The following is a 21433-nucleotide window of genomic DNA, read 5'->3' on the forward strand; positions in this document are numbered from 1 at the left end:
GCATTTATAGGAATAATATATAGGGTTTGTTCAACTAGTCCGATATGGTCTAGTGGCTAGGATATCTGGCTCTTACACAGAAGGCCCGGGTTCGATTCCCGGTATCGGGGCGAGTGCTTTTGTACCGCTTTTCAAGAATAGACTTAAGGATATAGGTTTATGAATAGAATTAAGACTTGGTTAAGCAAGTCCGATATGGACTAGTGGCTAGGATGGCTGGCTTTCACCCAGAAGACCCGTGTCCGATTCCCGGAATCGGACCGAGTGCTTTTGTATCGCTTTTGAAGAATGAACTTAAAGACACATTTATAGGAATAATATCTAGGGTTGTTCCAAGCTGTCCGATATGGTCTTGTGGCTAGGATATCTGGCTCTCACCCACAAGGCCCGGGTTCGATTCCCGGTATCGGGGCGAGTGCTTTTGTACCGCTTTTCAAGAATAGAATTAAGACTTGGTTGAGCAAGTACGATATGGTCTAGTGGCTAGGATACCTGACTTTCACCCAGAAGGCCCGGGTTCTATTCCCGGTATCGGAGCGAGTGCTTTTGTACCGCTTTTGAAGAATGAATTTAAAGACACATTTATAGGAATATTATCTAGGGTTGTTCCAACCAGTCCGATATGGTCTTGTGGCTAGGATATCTGGCTCTCACGCAGAAGGCCCGGGTTCGATTCCCGGTATCGGAGCGAGTTATTTTGTACCGCTTTTGAAGAGTCTAGTGGCTAGGATTACTGGCTTTCACCCAGAAGGCCCGGGTTCGATTCCCGGTATCGGAGCGAGTGCTTTTGTACCGCTTTTGAAGAATGAACTTAAAGACACATTTATAGGAATAATATCTAGGGTTGTTCCAACCAGTCCGATATGGTCTAGTGGCTAGGATATTTGGCTCTCACGCAGAAGGCCCGGGTTCGATTCACGGTATCGGGGCGAGTGCTTTTGTACCGCTTTTCAAGAATAGAATTAAGACTTGGTTGAGCAAGTACGATATGGACTAGTGGCTAGGATATCTGGCTTTCACCCAGAAGGCCCGTGTCCGATTCCCGGAATCGGACCGAGTGCTTTTGTACCGCTTTTGAAGAATGAACTTAAAGACACATTTATAGGAATAATATCTAGGGTTGTTCCAACCAGTCCGATATGGTCTAGTGGCTAGGATATCTGGCTCTCACGCAGAAGGCCCGCGTTCGATTCCCGGTATCGGGGCGAGTGCTTTTGTACCGCTTTTCAAGAATAGAATTAAGACTTGGTTGAGCAAGTACGATATGGTCTAGTGGCTAGGATACCTGACTTTCACCCAGAAGGCCCGGGTTCGATTCCCGGTATCGGAGCGAGTGCTTTTGTACCTCTTTTCAAGAATAGACTTATGGATATAGGTTTATGAATAGAATTAAGACTTGGTTAAGCAAGTCCGATATGGACTAGTGGCTAGGATATCTGGCTTTCACCCAGAAGGCCCGTGTCCGATTCCCGGAATCGGACCGAGTGCTTTTGTACCGCTTTTGAAGAATGAACTTAAAGACACATTTATAGGAATAATATCTAGGGTTGTTCCAAGCTGTCCGATATGGTCTAGTGGCTAGGACATCTGGCTCTCTTTCACAAGGCCCGGGTTCGATTCCCGGTATCGGTGCGAGTGCTTTTGTACCGCTTTTCAAGAATAGAATTAAGACTTCGTTGAGCAAGTACGATATGGTCTAGTGGCTAGGATACCTGACTTTCACCCAGAAGGCCCGGCTTCGATTCCCGGTATCGGAGCGAGTGCTTTTGTACCGCTTTTGAAGAATGAATTTAAAGACACATTTATAGGAATAATATTTAGGGTTGTTCCAACCAGTCCGATATGGTCTAGTGGCTAGGATATCTGGCTTTCACCCAGAAGGCCAGGGTTCGATTCCCGGTATCGGAGAGAGTGTTTTGTAAAGCATTTCAAAAATAGACTTAAGGACATAGGTTTATGAATAGAATTAAGACTTAGTTACGCAAGTCCGATATGGTCTAGTGGCTAGGATATCTGGCTTTCACCCAGAAGGCTCGGGTTCGATTCCCGGTATCGGAGCGAGTGCTTTTGCACCGCTTTTGAAGAGTGAATTTAAAGACACATTTATAGGAATAATATTTAGGGTTGTTCTAACCAGTCCGATATGGTCTAGTGGCTAGGATTACTGGCTTTCACCCAGAAGGCCCGGGTTCGATTCCCGGTATCGGAGCGAGTGCTTTGTACTGGTTTTGAAGAATAAACTTAAAGACACATTTATAGGAATAATATTTAGGGTCTGTTCAACTAGTCCGATATGGTCTAGTGGCTAGAATATCTGGCTCATACCCAGAAGGCGAGAGTACGATTCCCGGTATCAGAGCGAGTGCTTTTGTGCCGCTTTTCAAGAATAGACTTTAGGATATAGGTTTATGAATAGAATTAAGACTTGGTTAAGCAAGTCCGATATGGACTAGTGGCTAGGATATCTGGCTTTCACCCAGAAGGCCCGTGTCCGATTCCCGGAATCGGACCGAGTGCTTTTGTACCGCTTTTGAAGAATGAACTTAAAGACACATTTATAGGAATAATATCTAGGGTTGTCCCAACCAGTCCGATATGGTCTAGTGGCTAGGATATCTGGCTCTCACGCAGAAGGCCCGGGTTCGATTCCCGGTATCGGGGCGAGTGCTATTGTACCGCTTTTCAAGAATAGAATTAAGACTTGGTTGAGCAAGTACGATATGGTCTGGTGGCTAGGATACCTGATTTCACCCAGAAGGCCCGGGTTCGATTCCCGGTATCGGAGCGAGTGCTTTTGTACCTCTTTTCAAGAATAGACTTATGGATATAGGTTTATGAATAGAATTAAGACTTGGTTAAGCAAGTCCGATATGGACTAGTGGCTAGGATATCTGGCTTTCACCCAGAAGGCCCGTGTCCGATTCCCGGAATCGGACCGAGTGCTTTTGTACCGCTTTTGAAGAATGAACTTAAAGACACATTTATAGGAATAATATCTAGGGTTGTTACAAGCTGTCCGATATGGTCTAGTGGCTAGGATATCTGGCTCTCACCCACAAGGCCCGGGCTCGATTCCCGGTATCGGGGCGAGTGCTTTTGTACCGCTTTTCAAGAATAGAATTAAGACTTGGTTGAGCAAGTACGATATGGTCTAGTGGCTAGGATACCTGACTTTCACCCAGAAGGCCCACGTTCGATTCCCGGTATCGGAGCGAGTGCTTTTGTACCGCTTTTGAAGAATGAATATAAAGACACATTTATAGGAATAATATCTAGGGTTGTTCCAAGCTGTCCGATATGGTCAAGTGGCTAGGATATCTGGCTCTCACCCGTAAGAACCGGGTTCGATTCCCGGTATCGGGGCGAGTGCTTTTGTACCGCTTTTCAAGAATAGAATTAAGACTTGGTTGAGCAAGTACGATATGGTCTAGTGGCTAGTATACCTGACTTTCACCCAGAAGGCCCGGGTTCGATTCCCGGTATCGGAGCGAGTGCTTTTGTACCGCTTTTGAAGAATGAATTTAAAGACACATTTATAGGAATAATATTTAGGGTTGTTCCAACTAGTCCGATATGGTCTAGTGGCTAGGATATCTGGCTTTCACCGAGAAGGCCCGGGTTCGATTCCCGGTATCGGAGCGAGTGCTTTGTACCGCTTTTGAAGAATAAACTTAAAGACGCATTTATAGGAATAATATATAGGGTTTGTTCAACTAGTCCGATATGGTCTAGTGGCTAGGATATCTGGCTCTTACACAGAAGGCCCGGGTTCGATTCCCGGTATCGGGGCGAGTGCTTTTGTACCGCTTTTCAAGAATAGACTTAAGGATATAGGTTTATGAATAGAATTAAGACTTGGTTAAGCAAGTCCGATATGGACTAGTGGCTAGGATGGCTGGCTTTCACCCAGAAGACCCGTGTCCGATTCCCGGAATCGGACCGAGTGCTTTTGTATCGCTTTTGAAGAATGAACTTAAAGACACATTTATAGGAATAATATCTAGGGTTGTTCCAAGCTGTCCGATATGGTCTAGTGGCTAGGATATCTGGCTCTCACCCACAAGGCCCGGGTTCGATTCCCGGTATCGGGGCGAGTGCTTTTGTACCGCTTTTCAAGAATAGAATTAAGACTTGGTTGAGCAAGTACGATATGGTCTAGTGGCTAGGATACCTGACTTTCACCCAGAAGGCCCGGGTTCTATTCCCGGTATCGGAGCGAGTGCTTTTGTACCGCTTTTCAAGAATAGACTTAAGGATATAGGTTTATGAATAGAATTAAGACTTGGTTAAGCAAGTCCGATATGGACTAGTGGCTAGGATGGCTGGCTTTCACCCAGAAGACCCGTGTCCGATTCCCGGAATCGGACCGAGTGCTTTTGTATCGCTTTTGAAGAATGAACTTAAAGACACATTTATAGGAATATTATTTAGGGTTTTTTCAACTAGTCCGATATGGTCTAGTGGCTAGGATATCTGGCTTTCACCCAGAAGGCCCGGGTTCGATTCCCGGTATTGGAGCGAGTGCTTTGTACCGCTTTTCAAGAATATACTTAAGTATATAGGTTTATGAATAGAATTAAGACTTGGTTAAACAAGTCCGATATGGTCTTGTGGCTGGGATACCTGGCTTTCACCCATAATACCCGGGTTCGATTCCCGGTATCGGAGCGAGTGCTTTTGTACCTCTTTTCAAGAATAGACTTAAGTATATAGGTTTATGAATAGAATTAAGACTTGGTTAAGCAAGTCCGATATGGACTAGTGGCTAGGATATCTCGCTTTCACTCAGAAGGCCCGTGTTCGATTCCCGGTATCGGACCGAGTGCTTTTGTACCGCTTTTGAAGAATGAATTTAAAGACACATTTATAGGAATAATATTTTGGGTTGTTCCAACCAGTCCGATATGGTCAAGTGGCTAGGATATCCGGCTTTCACCCCGAAGGCCCGGGTTCGATTCCCGGTATCGGAGGGAGTGCTTTGTACCGCTTTGAAGAATAAACTTAAAGACACATTTATAGGAATATAATATTTAGGGTTTGTTCAACTAGTCCGATATGGTCTAGTGGCTAGGATATCTGGCTCTCACCCAGAAGGCGAGAGTACGATTCCCGGTATCGGAGCGTGTGCTTTTGTACCGCTTTTCAAGAATAGACTTAAGGATATAGGTTTATGAATAGAATTAAGACTTGGTTAAGCAAGTCCGATATGGAGTAGTGGCTAGGATTTCTGGCTTTCACCCAGAAGGCCCGTGTCCGATTCCCGGTATCGGGGCGAGTGCAATTGTACCGCTTTTCAAGAATAGAATTAAGACTTGGTTGAGCAAGTACGATATGGTCTGGTGGCTAGGATACCTGATTTCAGCCAGAAGGCCCGGGTTCGATTCCCGGTATCGGAGCGAGTGCTTTTGTACCTCTTTTCAAGAATAGACTTATGGATATAGGTTTATGAATAGAATTAAGACTTGGTTAAGCAAGTCCGATATGGACTAGTGGCTAGGATATCTGGCTTTCACCCAGAAGGCCCGTGTCCGATTCCCGGAATCGGACCGAGTGCTTTTGTACCGCTTTTGAAGAATGAACTTAAAGACACATTTATAGGAATAATATCTAGGGTTGTTCCAAGCTGTCCGATATGGTCTAGTGGCTAGGATATCTGGCTCTCACCCACAAGGCCCGCGTTCGATTCCCGGTATCGGGGCGAGTGCTTTTGTACCGCTTTTCAAGAATAGAATTAAGACTTGGTTGAGCAAGTACGATATGGTCTAGTGGCTAGGATACCTGACTTTCACCCAGAAGGCCCGGGTTCGATTCCCGGTATCGGAGCGAGTTATTTTGTACCGCTTTTGAAGAATGAATTTAAAGACATATTTATAGGAATAATATTTAGGGTTGTTCCAACCAGTCCGATATGGTCTAGTGGCTAGGATATCTGGCTTTCACCCAGAAGGCCCGGGTTCGATTCCCGGTATCGGAGCGAGTGCTTTTGTACCGCTTTTGAAGAATGAATTTAAAGACACATTTATAGGAATAATATTTAGGGTTTTGCCAACCAGTCCGATATGGTCTAGAGGCTAGGATATCTGGCTTTCACCCAGAAGGCCCGGGTTCGATTCCCGGTATCGGAGCGAGTGCTTTGTACTGGTTTTGAAGAATAAACTTAAACACACATTTATAGGAATAATATTTAGGGTTTGTTCACCTAGTCCGATATGGTCTAGTGGCTAGGATATCTGGCTCTTACCCAGAAGGCGAGAGTACGATTCCCGGTATCAGAGCGAGTGCTTTTGTGCCGCTTTTCAAGAATAGACTTAAGGATATAGCTTTATGAATAGAATTAAGACTTGGTTGAGCAAGTACGATATGGTCTAGTGGCTAGGATACCTGACTTTCACCCAGAAGGCCCGGGTTCGATTCCAGGTATCGGAGCGAGTGCTTTTGTACCTCTTTTCAAGAATAGACTTAAGGATATAGGTTTATGAATAGAATTAAGACTTGGTTAAGCAAGTCCGATATGGTCTAGTGGCTAGGATATCTGGCTTTCACCCAGAAGGCCCGTGTCCGATTCCCGGAATCGGACCGACTGCTTTTGTACCGCTTTTGATGAATGAACTTAAAGACACATTTATAGGAATAATATCTAGGGTTGTTCCAAGCTGTCCGATATGGTCTAGTGGCTAGGATATCTGGCTCTCACCCACAAGGCCCGGGTTCGATTCCCGGTATCGGGGCGAGTGCTTTTGTACCGCTTTTCAAGAATAGAATTAAGACTTGGTTGAGCAAGTACGATATGGTCTAGTGGCTAGGATACCTGACTTTCACCCAGAAGGCCCACGTTCGATTCCCGGTATCGGAGCGAGTGCTTTTGTACCGCTTTTGAAGAATGAATATAAAGACACATTTATAGGAATAATATTTATAGTTGTTCCAACCAGTCCGATATGGTCTAGTGGCTAGGACACCTGACTTTCACCCAGAAGGCCCACGTTCGATTCCCGGTATCGGAGCGAGTGCTTTTGTACCGCTTTTGAAGAATGAATATAAAGACACATTTATAGGAATAATATCTAGGGTTGTTCCAAGATGTCCGATATGGTCAAGTGGCTAGGATATCTGGCTCTCACCCATAAGGCCCGGGTTCGATTCCCGGTATCGGGGCGAGTGCTTTTGTACCGCTTTTCAAGAATAGAATTAAGACTTGGTTGAGCAAGTACGATATGGTCTAGTGGCTAGTATACCTGACTTTCACCCAGAATTAACGGGTTCGATTCCCGGTATCGGAGCGAGTGCTTTTGTACCGCTTTTGAAGAATGAATTTAAAGACACATTTATAGGAATAATATTTAGGGTTGTTCCAACTAGTCCGATATGGTCTAGTGGCTAGGATATCTGGCTTTCACCGAGAAGGCCCGGGTTCGATTCCCGGTATCGGAGCGAGTGCTTTGTACCACTTTTGAAGAATAAACTTAAAGACGCATTTATAGGAATAATATATAGGGTTTGTACAACTAGTCCGATATGGTCTAGTGGCTAGGATACCTGTCTCTTACACAGAAGGCCCGGGATCGATTCCCGGTATCGGGGCGAGTGCTTTTGTACCGCTTTTCAAGAATAGACTTAAGGATATAGGTTTATGAATAGAATTAAGACTTGGTTAAGCAAGTCCGATATGGACTAGTGGCTTGGATGTCTGGCTTTCACCCAGAAGACCCGTGTCCGATTTCCGGAATCGGACCGAGTGCTTTTGTATCGCTTTTGAAGAATGAACTTAAAGACACATTTATAGGAATAATATCTAGGGTTGATCCAAGCTGTTCGATATGGTCTAGTGGCTAGGATATCTGGCTCTCACCCACAAGGCCCGGGTTCGATTCCCGGTATCGGGGCGAGTGCTTTTGAACCTCTTTTCAAGAATAGACTTAAGTATATAGGTTTATGAATAGAATTAAGACTTGGTTAAGCAAGTCCGATATGGACTAGTGGGTAGGATATCTCGCTTTCACTCAGAAGGCCCGTGTTCGATTCCCGGTATCGGACCGAGTGCTTTTGTACCGCTTTTGAAGAATGAATTTAAAGACACATTTATAGGAATAATATTTAGGGTTGTTCCAACCAGTCCGATATGGTCAAGAGGCTAGGATATCCGGCTTTCACCCCGAAGGCCCGGGTTCGATTCCCGGTATCGGAGGGAGTGCTTTGTACCGCTTTTGAAGAATGAATTTAAAGACACAATTATAGGAATAATATTTAGGGTTTGTTCAACTAGTCCGATATGGTCTAGTGGCTAGGATATCTGGCTCTTACCCAGAAGGCGAGAGTACGATTCCCGGTATCGGAGCGAGTGCTTTTGTACCGCTTTTCAAGAATAGACTTAAGGATATAGGTTTATGAATAGAATTAAGACTTGGTTAAGCAAGTCCGATATGGACTAGTGGCTAGGATATCTGGCTTTCACCCAGAAGGCCCGTGTCCGATTCCCGGAATCGGACCGAGTGCTTTTGTACCGCTTTTGAAGAATGAACTTAAAGACACATTTATAGGAATAATATCTAGGGTTGTTCCAAGCTGTCCGATATGGTCTAGTGGCTAGGATATCTGGCTCTCACCCACAAGGCCCGGGTTCGATTCCCGGTATCGGGGCGAGTGCTTTTGTAACGCTTTTCAAGAATAGAATTAAGACTTGGTTGAGCAAGTACGATATGGTCTAGTGGCTAGGATATCTGGCTTTCACCGAGAAGGCCAGGTTTCGATTCCCGGTATCGGAGAGAGTGTTTTCTAAAGGATTTCAAAAATAGACTTAAGGACATAGGTTTATGAATAGAATTAAGACTTGGTTGAGCAAGTCCGATATGGTCTAGTGGCTAGGATATCTGGCTTTCACCCAGAAGGCCCGGGTTCGATTCCCGGTATCGGAGCGAGTGCTTTGTACCGCTTTTGAAGAATAAACTTAAAGACACATTTATAGGAATAATATTTAGGGTTTGTTCAACTAGTCCGATATGGTCTAGTGGCTAGGATATCTGGCTCTTACCCAGAAGGCGAGAGTACGATTCCCGTTATCGGAGCGAGTGCTTTTGTACCGCTTTTCAAGATTAGACTTAAGGATATAGGTTTATGAATAGAATTAAGACTTGGTTAAGCAAGTCCGATATGGACTAGTGGCTAGGATATCTGGCTTTCACCCAGAATTCCCGTGTCCGATTCCCGGAATCGGACCGAGTGCTTTTGTACCGCTTTTGAAGAATGAACTTAAAGACACATTTATAGGAATAAAATCTAGGGTTGTTCCAACCAGTCCGATATGGTCTAGTGGCTAGGATATCTGGCTCTCACCCAGAAGGCCCGGGTTCGATTCCCGGTATCGGAGCGAATGCTTTTGTACCGCTTTTCAAGAATAAACTTAAAGACACATTTATAGGAATAATATTTAGGGTTTGTTCAACTACTCCGATATGGTCTAGTGGCTAGGATATCTGGCTCTTACCCAGAAGGCGAGAGTACGATTCCCGTTATCGGAGCGAGTGCTTTTGTACCGCTTTTCAAGAATAGACTTAAGGATATAGGTTTATGAATAGAATTAAGACTTGGTTAAGCAAGTCCGATATGGACTAGTGGCTAGGATATCTGGCTCTCACCCCGAAGGCCCGGGTACGATTCCCGGTATCGGGGCGAGTGCTTTTGTACCGCTTTTCAAGAATAGAATTAAGACTTGGTTGAGCAAGTACGATATGGTCTAGTGGCTAGGATACCTGACTTTCACCCAGAAGGCCCGGGTTCGACTCCCGGTATCGGAGCGAGTGCTTTTGTACCTCTTTTCAAGAATAGACTTAAGGATATAGGTTTATGAATAGAATTAAGACTTGGTTAAGCAAGTCCGATATGGACTAGTGGCTAGGATATCCGGCTTTCACCCAGAAGGCCCGTGTCCGATTCACGGAATCGGACCGAGTGCTTTTGTACCGCTTTTGAAGAATGAACTTAAAGACACATTTATAGGAATAATATCTAGGGTTGTTCCAAGCTGTCCGATATGGTTTAGTGGCTAGGATATCTGGCTCTCACCCACAAGGCCCGGGTTCGATTCCCGGTATCGGGGCGAGTGCTTTTGTACCGCTTTTCAAGAATAGAATTAAGACTTGGTTGAGCAAGTACGATATGGTCTAGTGGCTAGCATACCTGACTTTCACCCAGAAGGCCCGGATTCTATTCCCGGTATCGGAGCGAGTGCTTTTGTACCTCTTTTCAAGAATAGACTTAAGGATATAGGTTTATGAATAGAATTAAGACTTGGTTAAGCAAGTCCGATATGGACTAGTGGCTAGGATATCTGGCTTTCACCCAGAAGGCCCGTGTCCGATTCACGGAATCGGACCGAGTGCTTTTGTACCGCTTTTGAAGAATGAACTTAAAGACACATTTATAGGAATAATATCTAGGGTTGTTCCAAGCTGTTCGATATGGTCTAGTGGCTAGGATATCTGGCTCTCACCCACAAGGCCCGGGTTCGATTCCCGGTATCGGGGCGAGTGCTTTTGTACCGCTTTTCAAGAATAGAATTAAGACTTGGTTACGCAAGTCCGATATGGTCTAGTGGCTAGGATATCTGGCTCTCACCCACAAGGCCCGGGTTCGATTCCCGGTATCGGGGCGAGTGCTTTTGTACCGCTTTTCAAGAATAGAATTAAGACTTGGTTGAGCAAGTCCGATATGGTCTAGTGGCTAGGATATCTGGCTTTCACCCAGAAGGCCCGGGTTCGATTCCCGGTATCGGAGCGAGTGCTTTTGTACCGCTTTTGAAGAATGAATTTAATGACACAATTATAGGAATAATATTTAGGTTTGTTCCAACCAGTCCAATATGGTCTAGTGGCTAGGATATCTGGCTTTCACCCAGAAGGCCCGGGTTCGATTCCCGGTATCGGAGCGAGTGCTTTGTACCGCTTTTGAAGAATAAACTTAAAGACACATTTATAGGAATAATATTTAGGGTTTGTTCAACTAGTCCGATATGGTCTAGTGGCTAGGATATCTGGCTCTTACCCAGAAGGCGAGAGTACGATTCCCGTTATCGGAGCGAGTGCTTTTGTACCGCTTTTCAAGATTAGACTTAAGGATATAGGTTTATGAATAGAATTAAGACTTAGTAAAGCAAGTCCGATATGGACTAGTGGCTAGGATATCTGGCTTTCACCCAGAATTCCCGTGTCCGATTCCCGGAATCGGACCGAGTGCTTTTGTACCGGTTTTGAAGAATGAACTTAAAGACACATTTATAGGAATAATATTTAGGGTTTGTTCAACTAGTCCGATATGGTCTAGTGGCTAGGATATCTGGCTCTTACCCAGGAGGCGAGAGTACGATTCCCGTTATCGGAGCGAGTGCTTTTGTACCGCTTTTCAAGAATAGACTTAAGGATATAGGTTTATGAATAGAATTAAGACTTGGTTAAGCAAGTCCGATATGGACTAGTGGCTAGGATATCTGGCTCTCACCCCGAAGACCCGGGTACGATTCCCGGTATCGGGGCGAGTGCTTTTGTACCGCTTTTCAAGAATAGAATTAAGACTTGGTTGAGCGAGTACGATATGGTCTAGTGGCTAGGATACCTGACTTTCACCCAGAAGGCCCGGGTTCGATTCCCGGTATCGGAGCGAGTGCTTTTGTACCTCTTTTCAAGAATAGACTTAAGGATATAGGTTTATGAATAGAATTAAGACTTGGTTAAGCAAGTCCGATATGGACTAGTGGCTAGGATATCTGGCTTTCACCCAGAAGGCCCGTGTCCGATTCACGGAATCGGACCGAGTGCTTTTGTACCGCTTTTGAAGAATGAACTTAAAGACACATTTATAGGAATAATATCTAGGGTTGTTCCAAGCTGTCCGATATGGTCTAGTGGCTAGGATATCTGGCTCTCACCCACAAGGCCCGGGTTCGATTCCCGGTATCGGGGCGAGTGCTTTTGTACCGCTTTTCAAGAATAGAATTAAGACTTGGTTGAGCAAGTACGATATGGTCTAGTGGCTAGGATACCTGACTTTCACCCAGAAGGCCCGGGTTCGATTCCCGGTATCGGAGCGAGTGCTTTTGTACCTCTTTTCAAGAATAGACTTAAGGATATAGGTTTATGAATAGAATTAAGACTTGGTTAAGCAAGTCCGATATGGACTAGTGGCTAGGATATCTGGCTTTCACCCAGAAGGCCCGTGTCCGATTCACGGAATCGGACCGAGTGCTTTTGTACCGCTTTTGAAGAATGAACTTAAAGACACATTTATAGGAATAATATCTAGGGTTGTTCCAAGCTGTCCGATATGTCCTAGTGGCTAGGATATCTGGCTCTCACCCACAAGGCCCGGGTTCGATTCCCGGTATCGGGGCGAGTGCTGTTGTACCGCTTTTCAAGAATAGAATTAAGACTTGGTTGAGCAAGTACTATATGGTCTAGTGGCTAGGATACCTGACGTTCAACCAGAAGGCCCGGGTTCGATTCCCGGTATCGGAGCGAGTGCTTTTGTACCGCTTTTGAAGAATGAATTTAAAGACACATTTATAGGAATAATATTTAGGGTTGTTCTAAACAGTCCGATATGGTCTAGTGGCTAGGATATCTGGCTTTCACCCAGAAGGCCCGGGTTCGATTCCCGGTATCGGAGCGAGTGCTTTGTACCGCTTTTGAAGAATAAAATTAAAGACACATTTATAGGAATAATATTTAGGGTTGTTCTAACCAGTCCGATATGGTCTAGTGGCTAGGATATCTGGCTCTCACCCAGAAGGCGAGAGTACGATTCCCGGTATCGGAGCGTGTGCTTTTGTACCGCTTTTCAAGAATAGACTTAAGGATATAGGTTTATGAATAGAATTACGACTTGGTTAAGCAAGTCCGATATGGGCTAGTGGCTAGGATATCTAGCTTTCACTCAGAAGGCCCGTGTTCGATTCCCGGTATCGGACCGAGTGCTTTTGTACCGCTTTTGAAGAATGAACTTAAAGACACATTTATAGGAATAATATCTAGGGTTGTTTCAACCAGTCCGATATGGTCTAGTGGCTAGGATATCTGGCTCTCACCCAGAAAGCCCGGGTTCGATTCCCGGTATCGGAGCGAGTGCTTTTGTACCTCTTTTCAAGAATAGAATTAAGACTTGGTTGAGCAAGTACGATATGGTCTAGTGGCTAGGATACCTGACTTTCACCCAGAAGGCCCGGGTTCGATTCCCGGTATCGGAGCGAGTGCTTTTGTACCTCTTTTCAAGAATAGACTTAAGGATATAGGTTTATGAATAGAATTAAGACTTGGTTAAGCAAGTCCGATATGGACTAGTGGCTAGGATATCTGGCTTTCACCCAGATGGCCCGTGTCCGATTCACGGAATCGGACCGAGTGCTTTTGTACCGCTTTTGAAGAATGAACTTAAAGACACATTTATAGGAATAATATCTAGGGTTGTTCCAAGCTGTCCGATATGGTCTAGTGGCTAGGATATCTGGCTCTCACCCACAAGGCCCGGGTTCGATTCCCGGTATCGGGGCGAGTGCTTTTGTACCGCTTTTCAAGAATAGAATTAAGACTTGGTTGAGCAAGTACGATATGGTCTAGTGGCTAGGATACCTGACTTTCACCCAGAAGGCCCGGGTTCGATTCCCGGTATCGGAGCGAGTGCTTTTGTACCTCTTTTCAAGAATAGACTTAAGGATATAGGTTTATGAATAGAATTAAGACTTGGTTAAGCAAGTCCGATATGGACTAGTGGCTAGGATATCTGGCTTTCACCCAGAAGGCCCGTGTCCGATTCACGGAATTGGACCGAGTGCTTTTGTACCGCTTTTGAAGAATGAACTTAAAGACACATTTATAGGAATAATATCTAGGGTTGTTCCAAGCTGTCCGATATGTCCTAGTGGCTAGGATATCTGGCTCTCACCCACAAGGCCCGGGCTCGATTCCCGGTATCGGGGCGAGTGCTGTTGTACCGCTTTTCAAGAATAGAATTAAGACTTGGTTGAGCAAGTACTATATGGTCTAGTGGCTAGGATACCTGACTTTCAACCAGAAGGCCCGGGTTCGATTCCCGGTATCGGAGCGAGTGCTTTTGTACCGCTTTTGAAGAATGAATTTAAAGACACATTTATAGGAATAATATTTAGGGTTGTGCTAAACAGTCCGATATGGTCTAGTGGCTAGGATATCTGGCTTTCACCCAAAAGGCCCGGGTTCGATTCCCGGTATCGGAGCGAGTGCTTTGTACCGCTTTTGAAGAATAAACTTAAAGACACATTTATAGGAATAATATTTAGGGTTGTTCTAACCAGTCCGATATGGTCTAGTGGCTAGGATATCTGGCTCTCACCCAGAAGGCGAGAGTACGATTCCCGGTATCGGAGCGTGTGCTTTTGTACCGCTTTTCAAGAATAGACTTAAGGATATAGGTTTATGAATAGAATTACGACTTGGTTAAGCAAGTCCGATATGGGCTAGTGGCTAGGATATCTAGCTTTCACTCAGAAGGCCCGTGTTCGATTCCCGGTATCGGACCGAGTGCTTTTGTACCGCTTTTGAAGAATGAACTTAAAGACACATTTATAGGAATAATATCTAGGGTTGTTTCAACCAGTCCGATATGGTCTAGTGGCTAGGATATCTGGCTCTCACCCAGAAAGCCCGGGTTCGATTCCCGGTATCGGAGCGAGTGCTTTTGTACCTCTTTTCAAGAATAGAATTAAGACTTGGTTGAGCAAGTACGATATGGTCTAGTGGCTAGGATACCTGACTTTCACCCAGAAGGCCCGGGTTCGATTCCCGGTATCGGAGCGAGTGCTTTTGTACCTCTTTTCAAGAATAGACTTAAGGATATAGGTTTATGAATAGAATTAAGACTTGGTTAAGCAAGTCCGATATGGACTAGTGGCTAGGATATCTGGCTTTCACCCAGAAGGCCCGTGTCCGATTCACGGAATCGGACCGAGTGCTTTTGTACCGCTTTTGAAGAATGAACTTAAAGACACATTTATAGGAATAATATCTAGGGTTGTTCCAAGCTGTCCGATATGGTCTAGTGGCTAGGATATCTGGCTCTCACCCACAAGGCCCGGGTTCGATTCCCGGTATCGGGGCGAGTGCTTTTGTACCGCTTTTCAAGAATAGAATTAAGACTTGGTTGAGCAAGTACGATATGGTCTAGTGGCTAGGATACCTGACTTTCACCCAGAAGGCCCGGGTTCGATTCCCGGTATCGGAGCGAGTGCTTTTGTACCTCTTTTCAAGAATAGACTTAAGGATATAGGTTTATGAATAGAATTAAGACTTGGTTAAGCAAGTCCGATATGGACTAGTGGCTAGGATATCTGGCTTTCACCCAGAAGGCCCGTGTCCGATTCACGGAATCGGACCGAGTGCTTTTGTACCGCTTTTGAAGAATGAACTTAAAGACACATTTATAGGAATAATATCTAGGGTTGTTCCAAGCTGTCCGATATGTCCTAGTGGCTAGGATATCTGGCTCTCACCCACAAGGCCCGGGTTCGATTCCCGGTATCGGGGCGAGTGCTGTTGTACCGCTTTTCAAGAATAGAATTAAGACTTGGTTGAGCAAGTACTATATGGTCTAGTGGCTAGGATACCTGACTTTCAACCAGAAGGCCCGGGTTCGATTCCCGGTATCGGAGCGAGTGCTTTTGTACCGCTTTTGAAGAATGAATTTAAAGACACATTTATAGGAATAATATTTAGGGTTGTTCTAAACAGTCCGATATGGTCTAGTGGCTAGGATATCTGGCTTTCACCCAGAAGGCCCGGGTTCGATTCCCGGTATCGGAGCGAGTGCTTTGTACCGCTTTTGAAGAATAAACTTAAAGACACATTTATAGGAATAATATTTAGGGTTGTTCTAACCAGTCCGATATGGTCTAGTGGCTAGGATATCTGGCTCTCACCCAGAAGGCGAGAGTACGATTCCCGGTATCGGAGCGTGTGCTTTTGTACCGCTTTTCAAGAATAGACTTAAGGATATAGGTTTATGAATAGAATTACGACTTGGTTAAGCAAGTCCGATATGGGCTAGTGGCTAGGATATCTAGCTTTCACTCAGAAGGCCCGTGTTCGATTCCCGGTATCGGACCGAGTGCTTTTGTACCGCTTTCGAAGAATGAACTTAAAGACACATTTATAGGAATAATATCTAGGGTTGTTTCAACCAGTCCGATATGGTCTAGTGGCTAGGATATCTGGCTCTCACCCAGAAAGCCCGGGTTCGATTCCCGGTATCGGAGCGAGTGCTTTTGTACCTCTTTTCAAGAATAGAATTAAGACTTGGTTGAGCAAGTACGATATGGTCTAGTGGCTAGGATACCTGACTTTCACCCAGAAGGCCCGGGTTCGATTCCCGGTATCGGAGCGAGTGCTTTTGTACCTCTTTTCAAGAATAGACTTAAGGATATAGGTTTATGAATAGAATTAAGACTTGGTTAAGCAAGTCCGATATGGACTAGTGGCTAGGATATCTGGCTTTCACCCAGAAGGCCCGTGTCCGATTCACGGAATCGGACCGAGTGCTTTTGTACCGCTTTTGAAGAATGAACTTAAAGACACATTTATAGGAATAATATCTAGGGTTGTTCCAAGCTGTCCGATATGGTCTAGTGGCTAGGATATCTGGCTCTCACCCACAAGGCCCGGGTTCGATTCCCGGTATCGGGGCGAGTGCTTTTGTACCGCTTTTCAAGAATAGAATTAAGACTTGGTTGAGCAAGTACGATATGGTCTAGTGGCTAGGATACCTGACTTTCACCCAGAAGGCCCGGGTTCGATTCCCGGTATCGGAGCGAGTGCTTTTGTACCTCTTTTCAAGAATAGACTTAAGGATATAGGTTTATGAATAGAATTAAGACTTGGTTAAGCAAGTCCGATATGGACTAGTGGCTAGGATATCTGGCTTTCACCCAGAAGGCCCGTGTCCGATTCACGGAATCGGACCGAGTGCTTTTGTACCGCTTTTGAAGAATGAACTTAAAGACACATTTATAGGAATAATATCTAGGGTTGTTCCAAGCTGTCCGATATGTCCTAGTGGCTAGGATATCTGGCTCTCACCCACAAGGCCCGGGTTCGATTCCCGGTATCGGGGCGAGTGCTGTTGTACCGCTTTTCAAGAATAGAATTAAGACTTGGTTGAGCAAGTACTATATGGTCTAGTGGCTAGGATACCTGACTTTCAACCAGAAGGCCCGGGTTCGATTCCCGGTATCGGAGCGAGTGCTTTTGTACCGCTTTTGAAGAATGAATTTAAAGACACATTTATAGGAATAATATTTAGGGTTGTTCTAAACAGTCCGATATGGTCTAGTGGCTAGGATATCTGGCTTTCACCCAGAAGGCCCGGGTTCGATTCCCGGTATCGGAGCGAGTGCTTTGTACCGCTTTTGAAGAATAAACTTAAAGACACATTTATAGGAATAATATTTAGGGTTGTTCTAACCAGTCCGATATGGTCTAGTGGCTAGGATATCTGGCTCTCACCCAGAAGGCGAGAGTACGATTCCCGGTATCGGAGCGTGTGCTTTTGTACCGCTTTTCAAGAATAGACTTAAGGATATAGGTTTATGAATAGAATTACGACTTGGTTAAGCAAGTCCGATATGGGCTAGTGGCTAGGATATCTAGCTTTCACTCAGAAGGCCCGTGTTCGATTCCCGGTATCGGACCGAGTGCTTTTGTACCGCTTTTGAAGAATGAACTTAAAGACACATTTATAGGAATAATATCTAGGGTTGTTTCAACCAGTCCGATATGGTCTAGTGGCTAGGATATCTGGCTCTCACCCAGAAAGCCCGGGTTCGATTCCCGGTATCGGAGCGAGTGCTTTTGTACCTCTTTTCAAGAATAGAATTAAGACTTGGTTGAGCAAGTACGATATGGTCTAGTGGCTAGGATACCTGACTTTCACCCAGAAGGCCCGGGTTCGATTCCCGGTATCGGAGCGAGTGCTTTTGTACCTCTTTTCAAGAATAGACTTAAGGATATAGGTTTATGAATAGAATTAAGACTTGGTTAAGCAAGTCCGATATGGACTAGTGGCTAGGATATCTGGCTTTCACCCAGAAGGCCCGTGTCCGATTCACGGAATCGGACCGAGTGCTTTTGTACCGCTTTTGAAGAATGAACTTAAAGACACATTTATAGGAATAATATCTAGGGTTGTTCCAAGCTGTCCGATATGGTCTAGTGGCTAGGATATCTGGCTCTCACCCACAAGGCCCGGGTTCGATTCCCGGTATCGGGGCGAGTGCTTTTGTACCGCTTTTCAAGAATAGAATTAAGACTTGGTTACGCAAGTCCGATATGGTCTAGTGGCTAGGAAATCTGGCTTTCACCCAGAAGGCCCGGGTTCGATTCCCGGTATCGGAGCGAGTGCTTTGTACCGCTTTTGAAGAATAAACTTAAAGACACATTTATAGGAATAATATTTAGGATTTGTTCAACTAGTCCGATATGGTCTAGTGGCTAGGATATCTGGCTCTTACCCAGGAGGCGAGAGTACGATTCCCGTTATCGGAGCGAGTGCTTTTGTACCGCTTTTCAAGAATAGACTTAAGGATATAGGTTTATGAATAGAATTAAGACTTGGTTAAGCAAGGCCGATATGGACTAGTGGCTAGGATATCTGGCTCTCACCACGAAGGCCCGGGTACGATTCCCGGTATCGGGGCGAGTGCTTTTGTACCGCTTTTCAAGAATAGAATTAAGACTTGGTTGAGCAAGTACGATATGGTCTAGTGGCTAGGATACCTGACTTTCACCCAGAAGGCCCGGGTTCGATTCCCGGTATCGGAGCGAGTGCTTTTGTACCTCTTTTCAAGAATAGACTTAAGGATATAGGTTTATGAATAGAATTAAGACTTGGTTAAGCAAGTCCGATATGGACTAGTGGCTAGGATATCTGGCTTTCACCCAGAAGGCCCGTGTCCGATTCACGGAATCGGACCGAGTGCTTTTGTACCGCTTTTGAAGAATGAACTTAAAGACACATTTATAGGAATAATATCTAGGGTTGTTCCAAGCTGTCCGATATGGTCTAGTGGCTAGGATATCTGGCTCTCACCCACAAGGCCTGGGTTCGATTCCCGGTATCGGGGCGAGTGCTGTTGTACCGCTTTTCAAGAATAGAATTAAGACTTGGTTGAGCAAGTACTATATGGTCTAGTGGCTAGGATACCTGACTTTCAACCAGAAGGCCCGGGTTCGATTCCCGGTATCGGAGCGAGTGCTTTTGTACCGCTTTTGAAGAATGAATTTAAAGACACATTTATAGGAATAATATTTAGGGTTGTTCTAACCAGTCCGATATGGTCTAGTGGCTAGGATATCTGGCTTTCACCCAGAAGGCCCGGGTTCGATTCCCGGTATCGGAGCGAGTGCTTTGTACCGCTTTTGAAGAATAAACTTAAAGACACATTTATAGGAATAATATTTAGGGTTGTTATAACCAGTCCGATATGGTCTAGTGGCTAGGATATCTGGCTCTCACCCAGAAGGCGAGAGTACGATTCCCGGTATCGGAGCGTGTGTTTTTGTACCGCTTTTCAAGAATAGACTTAAGGATATAGGTTTATGAATAGAATTAAGACTTGGTTAAGCAAGTCCGATATGGGCTAGTGGCTAGGATATCTAGCTTTCACTCAGAAGGCCCGTGTTCGATTCCCGGTATCGGACCGAGTGCTTTTGTACCGCTTTTGAAGAATGAACTTAAAGACACATTTATAGGAATAATATCTAGGGTTGTTTCGACCAGTCCGATATGGTCTAGTGGCTAGAATATCTGGCTCTCACCCAGAAAGCCCGGGTTCGATTCCCGGTATCGGAGCGAGTGCTTTTATACCTCTTTTCAAGAATAGACTTAAGGATATAGGTTTATGAATAGAATTAAGACTTGGTGAAGCAAGTCCGATATTGACTAGTGGCTAGGATATCTGGCTTCATGTTCGCGTTTTGGTTTTCGTCGAGTGCGGTCGCGTTTTTCTCTCGCTCCGTCCTCGGCTTTTCCTCTTGCTCGCGGGTTTTTTTCGGCCTTTTGGCTTTTTTATTCGTTTCTTTGCGTGAGTTTCTTTTTTGCTGTCTATTTTGAGTCGGGTTTCTCGCGTTTTGGGCTCTGCCTCGGGCAGAGTCCCGTTATTTTTTCAACTAATCTATTATTATTACTAATCTACTTACACGATGGAAGTTTTGAAACGTTCGGTTTTTGTAGAATGTCAGGAGCGCGTTGTTTCGAAGATTGAAGAAGCTTTGTCATTGACTTTTGGTGCGGATTCTTATTCGTCGGTGGTGAGTACGAAAGGCGGATTTTTCGTAACATTTGTGTCGTTGGAAGATGCGGATAATTGCGCAGAATTAGGTCTTGGGCTCGAGGCGGAAGACTGCGTGGTGCGTAAAGTCGGGAGTCGCGAGATCATTGCTACCTTTTTTGATCTCCCGGAGTTTGTATCGGATGACGTTTTAAAGGCAAAGTTGCTGAGTTATAATTGCGAGTTAAAGAGTGAGGTGGTTTGGGAGCGTACAAATGGCAAGTATTACGGGCAACGCTCGATAAAGGTTGCGCTACCAGAGGGTGTCTCTAGCTTACCTTATAGTTTGCGTTTGGTCGACGTCATGGGGCTCGAAAGCTCCTACCGCGTTCGGCATGATCGGCAGGGCAAAGTTTGTAATAAGTGTCTGTCTAACTCTCACCTCTACAAGGACTGTCCTCTCTTCGTTTGCCGCCGGTGTGACGCTCAGGGGCATATCGCGCGGGTTTGCCCCAATGTTGATATACCTCGTCGTTTGCCTCCTGCTGCACCTTCTGTCGACTTGCCGGTTGGTGTTTCTTCCGCCGAGGTTATCCCGGAGGGCGGGTCACCAGTTGCGGCGCCTGAAGACTCTGAAGTACTGGTTGCGACTCAGAAACGTCCAGTTTCTAGTAGTGATGGTGAACCTTCCGTTTCGCCCGAGGATGGCCAGGGAGACTGGCGTGTTGTCGGTGGTAAGCAGGGGCTGAAACGACCTAAGTCAGACCTCCCTTTGCTTGGTCGGCCTCCTTCTCCACGTCTTATCGCTGACCAGGTGATCCCTCCGCTGCTCTCGCCCTTCAATGATAAAAATCGTTTCTCTTAACGTCCGCGGTTTGCGGGCTCTGGCGAAGATGAAAGAACTGGTTGAATGGAGCAAGGGTTTCGACGTTTTGTGTCTCCAAGAGACTCACTGGTCGGGCTCCCATGTCGCGGTTTTTCGGTCTCTTTGGCGCGGTCCCATTTATTTTGATAATGACCCTGTTTCCGGTTTTCGCGGTGTTGCTATTTGCATTCGGGCGGGTCTTGACGTTTTGCCTGCCCGCGTCCTCCGTAGTGGAGAGGGCCGGTTTATTTTGGCGTCTTTGTCCATTGACAGCGAACCTCTGGATATCG

General features: G+C 45.3%; 24 non-coding genes across 24 annotated transcripts; all 24 read left to right on the forward strand.

Annotated features, from left to right (window-relative positions):
- The first annotated feature begins 38 nt into the window (after positions 1–38).
- On the forward strand, positions 39–110 carry TRNAK-CUU (transfer RNA lysine (anticodon CUU)). Its single transcript has one exon. It is a non-coding gene; the product is annotated as a tRNA-Lys (tRNA).
- Positions 111–1836: 1726 nt separating this feature from the next.
- Positions 1837–1908, forward strand: TRNAE-UUC (transfer RNA glutamic acid (anticodon UUC)). Its single transcript has one exon. It is a non-coding gene; the product is annotated as a tRNA-Glu (tRNA).
- Positions 1909–1986: 78 nt separating this feature from the next.
- On the forward strand, positions 1987–2058 carry TRNAE-UUC (transfer RNA glutamic acid (anticodon UUC)). The gene has a single exon. It is a non-coding gene; the product is annotated as a tRNA-Glu (tRNA).
- Positions 2059–3567: 1509 nt separating this feature from the next.
- Positions 3568–3639, forward strand: TRNAE-UUC (transfer RNA glutamic acid (anticodon UUC)). The gene has a single exon. It is a non-coding gene; the product is annotated as a tRNA-Glu (tRNA).
- Positions 3640–3717: 78 nt separating this feature from the next.
- TRNAK-CUU (transfer RNA lysine (anticodon CUU)) lies at positions 3718–3789 on the forward strand. Its single transcript has one exon. It is a non-coding gene; the product is annotated as a tRNA-Lys (tRNA).
- A 657-nt stretch (positions 3790–4446) lies between these two features.
- Positions 4447–4518, forward strand: TRNAE-UUC (transfer RNA glutamic acid (anticodon UUC)). The gene has a single exon. It is a non-coding gene; the product is annotated as a tRNA-Glu (tRNA).
- A 1384-nt stretch (positions 4519–5902) lies between these two features.
- Positions 5903–5974, forward strand: TRNAE-UUC (transfer RNA glutamic acid (anticodon UUC)). The gene has a single exon. It is a non-coding gene; the product is annotated as a tRNA-Glu (tRNA).
- A 79-nt stretch (positions 5975–6053) lies between these two features.
- Positions 6054–6125, forward strand: TRNAE-UUC (transfer RNA glutamic acid (anticodon UUC)). The gene has a single exon. It is a non-coding gene; the product is annotated as a tRNA-Glu (tRNA).
- Positions 6126–7359: 1234 nt separating this feature from the next.
- TRNAE-UUC (transfer RNA glutamic acid (anticodon UUC)) lies at positions 7360–7431 on the forward strand. The gene has a single exon. It is a non-coding gene; the product is annotated as a tRNA-Glu (tRNA).
- Positions 7432–8840: 1409 nt separating this feature from the next.
- Positions 8841–8912, forward strand: TRNAE-UUC (transfer RNA glutamic acid (anticodon UUC)). Its single transcript has one exon. It is a non-coding gene; the product is annotated as a tRNA-Glu (tRNA).
- A 380-nt stretch (positions 8913–9292) lies between these two features.
- On the forward strand, positions 9293–9364 carry TRNAE-CUC (transfer RNA glutamic acid (anticodon CUC)). The gene has a single exon. It is a non-coding gene; the product is annotated as a tRNA-Glu (tRNA).
- Positions 9365–10698: 1334 nt separating this feature from the next.
- Positions 10699–10770, forward strand: TRNAE-UUC (transfer RNA glutamic acid (anticodon UUC)). The gene has a single exon. It is a non-coding gene; the product is annotated as a tRNA-Glu (tRNA).
- A 79-nt stretch (positions 10771–10849) lies between these two features.
- On the forward strand, positions 10850–10921 carry TRNAE-UUC (transfer RNA glutamic acid (anticodon UUC)). The gene has a single exon. It is a non-coding gene; the product is annotated as a tRNA-Glu (tRNA).
- Positions 10922–12582: 1661 nt separating this feature from the next.
- Positions 12583–12654, forward strand: TRNAE-UUC (transfer RNA glutamic acid (anticodon UUC)). The gene has a single exon. It is a non-coding gene; the product is annotated as a tRNA-Glu (tRNA).
- A 380-nt stretch (positions 12655–13034) lies between these two features.
- On the forward strand, positions 13035–13106 carry TRNAE-CUC (transfer RNA glutamic acid (anticodon CUC)). The gene has a single exon. It is a non-coding gene; the product is annotated as a tRNA-Glu (tRNA).
- Positions 13107–14164: 1058 nt separating this feature from the next.
- On the forward strand, positions 14165–14236 carry TRNAE-UUC (transfer RNA glutamic acid (anticodon UUC)). The gene has a single exon. It is a non-coding gene; the product is annotated as a tRNA-Glu (tRNA).
- Positions 14237–14616: 380 nt separating this feature from the next.
- Positions 14617–14688, forward strand: TRNAE-CUC (transfer RNA glutamic acid (anticodon CUC)). Its single transcript has one exon. It is a non-coding gene; the product is annotated as a tRNA-Glu (tRNA).
- A 1058-nt stretch (positions 14689–15746) lies between these two features.
- TRNAE-UUC (transfer RNA glutamic acid (anticodon UUC)) lies at positions 15747–15818 on the forward strand. Its single transcript has one exon. It is a non-coding gene; the product is annotated as a tRNA-Glu (tRNA).
- A 380-nt stretch (positions 15819–16198) lies between these two features.
- On the forward strand, positions 16199–16270 carry TRNAE-CUC (transfer RNA glutamic acid (anticodon CUC)). Its single transcript has one exon. It is a non-coding gene; the product is annotated as a tRNA-Glu (tRNA).
- Positions 16271–17328: 1058 nt separating this feature from the next.
- TRNAE-UUC (transfer RNA glutamic acid (anticodon UUC)) lies at positions 17329–17400 on the forward strand. Its single transcript has one exon. It is a non-coding gene; the product is annotated as a tRNA-Glu (tRNA).
- Positions 17401–17780: 380 nt separating this feature from the next.
- On the forward strand, positions 17781–17852 carry TRNAE-CUC (transfer RNA glutamic acid (anticodon CUC)). The gene has a single exon. It is a non-coding gene; the product is annotated as a tRNA-Glu (tRNA).
- Positions 17853–18332: 480 nt separating this feature from the next.
- On the forward strand, positions 18333–18404 carry TRNAE-UUC (transfer RNA glutamic acid (anticodon UUC)). The gene has a single exon. It is a non-coding gene; the product is annotated as a tRNA-Glu (tRNA).
- Positions 18405–19336: 932 nt separating this feature from the next.
- Positions 19337–19408, forward strand: TRNAE-UUC (transfer RNA glutamic acid (anticodon UUC)). Its single transcript has one exon. It is a non-coding gene; the product is annotated as a tRNA-Glu (tRNA).
- Positions 19409–19788: 380 nt separating this feature from the next.
- TRNAE-CUC (transfer RNA glutamic acid (anticodon CUC)) lies at positions 19789–19860 on the forward strand. The gene has a single exon. It is a non-coding gene; the product is annotated as a tRNA-Glu (tRNA).
- Positions 19861–21433: the final 1573 nt, after the last annotated feature.

Source organism: Phalangium opilio, unplaced genomic scaffold (assembly GCF_054372755.1).
Source record: "Phalangium opilio isolate 3A_F unplaced genomic scaffold, DU_Popi_V2 ptg000039l_2, whole genome shotgun sequence".
NCBI lineage: Eukaryota > Metazoa > Arthropoda > Arachnida > Opiliones > Phalangiidae > Phalangium > Phalangium opilio.